The sequence below is a fragment of the Sarcophilus harrisii genome, chromosome 1, assembly GCF_902635505.1.
Source record: "Sarcophilus harrisii chromosome 1, mSarHar1.11, whole genome shotgun sequence".
In the NCBI taxonomy this organism is placed as follows: Eukaryota; Metazoa; Chordata; class Mammalia; order Dasyuromorphia; family Dasyuridae; genus Sarcophilus; species Sarcophilus harrisii.
The window spans coordinates 46,019,901-46,025,900 of NC_045426.1; positions in this window are offsets into that span (position 1 = coordinate 46,019,901).

The following is a 6,000-nucleotide window of genomic DNA, read 5'->3' on the forward strand; positions in this document are numbered from 1 at the left end:
AAAGAGTTTATAAAGAAGGGAAAGGGACCTGTATGTGCAAGAATGTTTGTGGCAGCCCTTTTTGTAGTGGCTAGAAACTGGAAACTGAATCGATTCCCATCAGTTGGAGAATGGCTGAATAAATTGTGGTATATGAATATTATGGAATATTAATGTTCTGTAAGAAATGACCAACAGGATGATTTCAGAAAGGCCTGGAGAGACTTACATGAACTGATGCTGAGTGAAATAAGCAGGACCAGGAGATCATTATATACTTCAACAACAATACTAGATGATGACCAGTTCTGATGGATCAGGCCATCCTCAGCAACGAGATCAACCAAATCATTTCTAATGGAGCAGTAATGAACTGAACTAGCTATGCCCAGAAAAAGAACTCTGGGAGATGACTAAAAACCATTACATTGAATTCCCAATCCCTATATTCATGCACACCTGCATTTTTGATTTCCTTCACAAGCTAATTGTACAATATTTCAGAGTCTGATTCTTTTTGTACAGCAAAATATCGTTTTGGTCATGTATACTTATTGTGTATCTAAGTTATATTTTAATATATTTAACATCTACTGGTCATCCTGCCATCTAGGGGAGGGGGTGGGGGGGTAAGAGGTGAAAAATTGGAACAAGAAGTTTGGCAATTGTTAATGCTGTAAAGTTACCCATGTACATATCCTGTAAATAAAAGGCTATTAAAAAAAAAAAAAAAGACTGCAGATTTTCTTTGGTTGGTGAGTTGTTATACTTCTTATCTTTTTGAATTGTAGCAGTCAAGAGTATTTTTGAGGCTCGATATAATATTGATAAAGAGGGTAAGAGAAGAGCTTAGAAAGTCGTATGTGCCTTCTCATTCTAAGTATCATCAGGCTGCTTGAGCTTTATATTTGCAATTTGGGATAATAAAAGAGGAAGGTAGGAGCATAGTAAAAGTCTGTACAGCTTGTCTTCCTTCCTTTTCATGCTCCTATGGTCCCTCCAGGGAAGAACTGTTGTGGTTTGCGACCTAATGAAATTTGGCAAATGGATGTGACATTATAAATTTGTTACAAATAAATTATAAACTATAATAATTATTATAAATATATTATTATTATAAATTGTATATAATTATAAATTTATATGTAAATTATATATAAATTATTACATTATTATAACTCTTTTGGTCATCTGTCTTTTATCCATGTTGTAATAGACACATTTTCAGAATTTACTTTTGCAATACCAGCAGCAAAAGAGACAGCCCAGATGGTCAATGAATTCCTTATACAAGCTTTTGCAAAAATGGGTGTGCCACAAGCAATAAAAACAGGTAATGGACCTGCATATATTTTCAAATATCTTGCACACTTTTGTGCACAGTATTAAATTTTACATACCACTGGCATACCCTTTAATCCTCAAGAATAGGCAATAGTAAAGAGAAGAAACAGAGACATCAAGAAATCGTTTTGCATTTTACTAATTTTTTTTTAAGTTGAGATCTGTTTTTAGTGCAAGGGAGATTGTCCAAGCTTCCTCTACAAGTGGAAGCAGCTGCCCTGATTGACTTTAGGTGCTGGATGTGTGTGGCAAGGCTTTGTGGAATTTTCACATTTCAGGGGTTCGCTATTTATCTTTTGGTGTTTGTGTTGGATGTTTTATAACTTCTCTCCTGATTTACTGACTTGCAACCAGGCAAAGTACCCAACACTGCTGTAAAATCCTTCCTTATAGATTCTTTGGCACATGGAACCCATACCACCCTGGGTCTGTGTGCTGTCTGAACTGGCCTCTGTACACAGTCTGTTTGCTCTTGGCTCTCTTCCCTCCATGCCCGATTGAAACAGACCATTTCTGGAGATTTTTGAAATGATCTTTTGCTGGTAATTTGTTACACTCCCAATATTTGTCCATTCTGCCAAACCAGACCCAATTCAGAAGCTGGATTTGCTAATTAGATTGCTAATTAGTGAGGGTCATGGGAAGAGGTTAGAAACAAATATTTGTTCACTCCACCATCTTGGTTCTGTTCCCTTGGAATATAATCTCTTTGAGATTAGAGTATATTTCATATTTGTCTTTTATCCATGTCATCTTATATACTACATGGTATGTAATGTTTGTTTAGTGAGATATTTAGATTAGGTTTTATTCTGAGTATATCTGGGGATGTATCTTATTGTCCTTCCCATTACATCCATCCACCCACTTATTTTTTTTTTTTTTTTTTTTTACAGAATGGTGATGCTGCTTTATACAACTCATCTCTTGGCAGAATTAGCAATTATCTTGGATATACTTACAAGGACTGACTCCTGAAAGGACAGTTATTCATTAGAATATAAGTATATGTATTAACCAACCTCAAAAAAAGGTCATAATTTTTTTACGGCTTATTCTGTAAATTTTCATAATACATAGATCATTCTTCATGGAGGAAGTTCACAGAAAATCTGTGAGGAGCAAAGGAGGTAATGCATATAAAACATATTGTTAAATTAAAATACTGCAGAGACATCAATTATTGTTAATATCTGTTATTATGCTTTTGCTAAGCCCCTAATGCAATTTTTATAGGGCAGAGGTTCTTGCTTTGAAAAGCAAAGTATGTAGACACTCTGAGTGCAACAATTTTATGAAATAGATTTAAATTACTATATTCCTGCAACTTGTGGAGGAAAATTCCATTTTTCCCTTCAAATTTGATCAAAAGGGAAAAAAAAGACAGAAATAGATTTTTCAAAACAATGGTGTCTGCCTTTTTCTAATTTTCCTAATCATAATGCTGGCTAGAACTTTCTTTTCTTTTCTTTTCTTTCTTTTTTTTTAATCTGGAATTATTTAAAATCTTTGAGAATATAAACTCTTTTTTTCCCCTGTGTCTCTGTGTCTCTTTACATCTCTCTGTCTCTGATACTCTGTATCTCTATCTCCCTCCCCCTTTTTCTGTCTCTGTCTGTCTCTCAGTTTTTCTTTGTGACTCTCTCTCTGTCTCTGTCTCTGTATCTCTCTCTCTTTCTCTTGCCTATTATATTCAGTTCTAAACATAATAAATGTTTTAAAATACATATTTCAAGATTTTATTCATTCTTTCATGGGGGTGCAACCATCATGTTTTAACCATAAAATTGAAAATGTATTATATTGTTGCCACACTGACCATCTATATTTCAGATAACCTCATGTTCATATATAAAATATGTCAGAGGACAGGAAACTTCCCCCTTTATTAGGAACGAAAGAAATAAAACCTTTTATATCTGAAAAGGCTTAGTTTGCTTAAAATTAATATTGAAGCTGGATTAGACGATAGATCATAGTGCTGATGAATCACTGGGGATATGGAAGCAAAGAAATAAAATATCATAGCATGAAAAATTAATAAAGATACAATGAAATCTTGGCATGTGACTGTCTTGAGGTCCACTCTATGCACATATATCATCCACAGAACTCTTAGGAAAAAAAAACTTCTAGCAAGATAGAAAAGCTCTTAGGGCAAAGCACATTATAGATCTGGATAAGTTGTACATTTTTGTTCTGCCCTAGGCTAGAAGTATAATCATATTTCTATTATGTGCTTGTTTTCTAAGCCCAAAATACAGTCATTTAACTTCAGATTTTTTTTTCTGAGACTGTATGACTGTGTATATATATTTTGCCTATGTATACATACATACATACATATATATATATATACAGACAAATGCATATTATACATGACTTCATATGTATATACACATGAATAAACATGAATTTGAATGTGCATAAACACGCATTTCTTTGTATGTTTCACTTCCAGAAATATAATTGATTTGCTATTTTATTTGTGATATATAGTCCTTTTTCTCCTCTAGTCCATTATTTCTTTCTATGTTTGAATACTTATGAAAATATACAGAATATGTGCTCTAAGAATCAATAGAAGAGCAGAAAAATTCAATGGGATGTCATAAAATTAAATTTAAAACTAGCTTAAATTACAAAAAAAATGGAGGAAATCAACTCTGTTCTGTGGACGGGAAGCTACCTCTTAAGTTATTAACAGGAGAAAAAAAATAGATTGAGCCTTACAGATGAAAGGCTTTGGTTGTCTAAAATTAAAAGTGAAGCTGAATTAAGGGCTAGATTACAGAACTGATGCTTCAGATCTCCATTAAGAAGATAAATTATCTTGTGTTTTCTAACAAAAAGATTTTTATGAAAAAGTTTTGTGTATTTACTTGACTAAAACTATCCCCCCCCCCCCAAAATTGTGTTTCTTCTTCATCTAAAAGAGAGAGTTGAAATCTGGATTGGCTAAATGGAACCTTGTAAATAAATAATATAAATAATTGTGATAAAAATTAACAGCATATTTCAAAGACAATTTTGTCTTTTCCTTAATGTTCAGAATATCCTCTCATTTTTACTTGATATGGCCTCTTAGAGAACCATTTTAGATTTTAGAACTATTGTAATTTATTCATACTTTTTTCCCCCAAAAAAGGTGTGATGAAGTTAAGCTTGAATGCAGACTAAAGGTGATGCACAATCTATGATTTTATTTTATACCATAATTCTTGAAATCCTTTTACTATGAGAGTGTGTGCGCACACATACATATATGCATTGCTTCAGTTCTATTATTTAATTAGCTTAGGAAACACAATATGGAAGCTCCTTTTTTTTTTTTTTCAAATTACTGAGTCATCAGAAATATTAATGTGAGATATTTACCTGACAGTGATGGATAAAATAATTTCCCAGGGAACTAATCTAGTAGGTATAAAAAAAAAGGAATTTGAAGCTACATATTCCTGAATCTCAAATTATCTTTCAATGCATATTTCCACATTACTTCAAATGTTCTTCCATTCTACTGCTGCTAGGTATAGATACTGCTATCTAAAGAAGTGGAGTGAGTACCATGGTAACAAATCAAGGTTCTCCTGGAACATTGAAAGGCATTCACCAAGAATCAGCATGAGTAATGCATCTTGAGTTGATTTTTTCATTAGTGGGAATTGACACTAAAATAACAATATTTATTTCTCTAATCATTTATGTACAATGGTCTTGATATATGAAAATACGTTAGGAGAAGAGAGTCATGGATGTATGTCCAAACATTCCAACGTGTGGAATTTAAGAATCTTACTTTGTTTGTGATCATGCAGGATTGGAATTCCATGATGAGGAAAATCTTGTGATTAGTTAAAGAGTTAGTAGAACAAATGGCTTAATAGCAGCCGAGGCAGAATTATCTTCATTTTGTTCATGAGGAATTTGGAAAACGTAATGCAATATGGTAAAATTAGAAATTGCATTGTTGGCCCAAGGAAGTAAGGGATTGGCAATAATGAAAAATATCATCAAAAATGGACATCTTGCTTGTATTTCACATTTCCATATTCTGCCTTATTTTTGATGTTGACAGTTATCTTGTATTCTCAGTATATCTCTCCTTTTCTGGATCCTTTCAAATAACACGGTATATAATTTGGCACACATGTATGTATATGTATATAGGCATATATTTTTATAGATATATACACATATTAATATGTGAATATATGCATATACATGCATGTATACCTAGAGACAACTAGATTGATGAAGTATAAATATAGATTTAAATAATTATTAGCTGTTTAATTCTTCCCTCCTCTCTCTTTCCCTTTCTTGTCTCCTGTCCTCTACTCTCTTTTCTCTTAGACAAATCATTTAACTTTTGTTTGTCTCAGTTTTCTTGTCTATAAAATGGGGGTAGTAATAGCATCAATCTTTCAGGGCCCTTTTGAGGACCAAATGAAATAATAATTTAAAAACTCAGCATAGTTTCTGTCACTCATATAAATATTAATTATATTTATATAAAATGTATATTTAACTCACAACTATAACACTCTTTTAGAGTATTGCATGACAAAAATTATTTTCCAATAGATAAAATATAGGTACGTAGAATAATTATAGAATTCAGTTTGGCTAACCTTAGTGTTATGTCTTTCTTCTCTCCCCAACCTCATCCTGCTT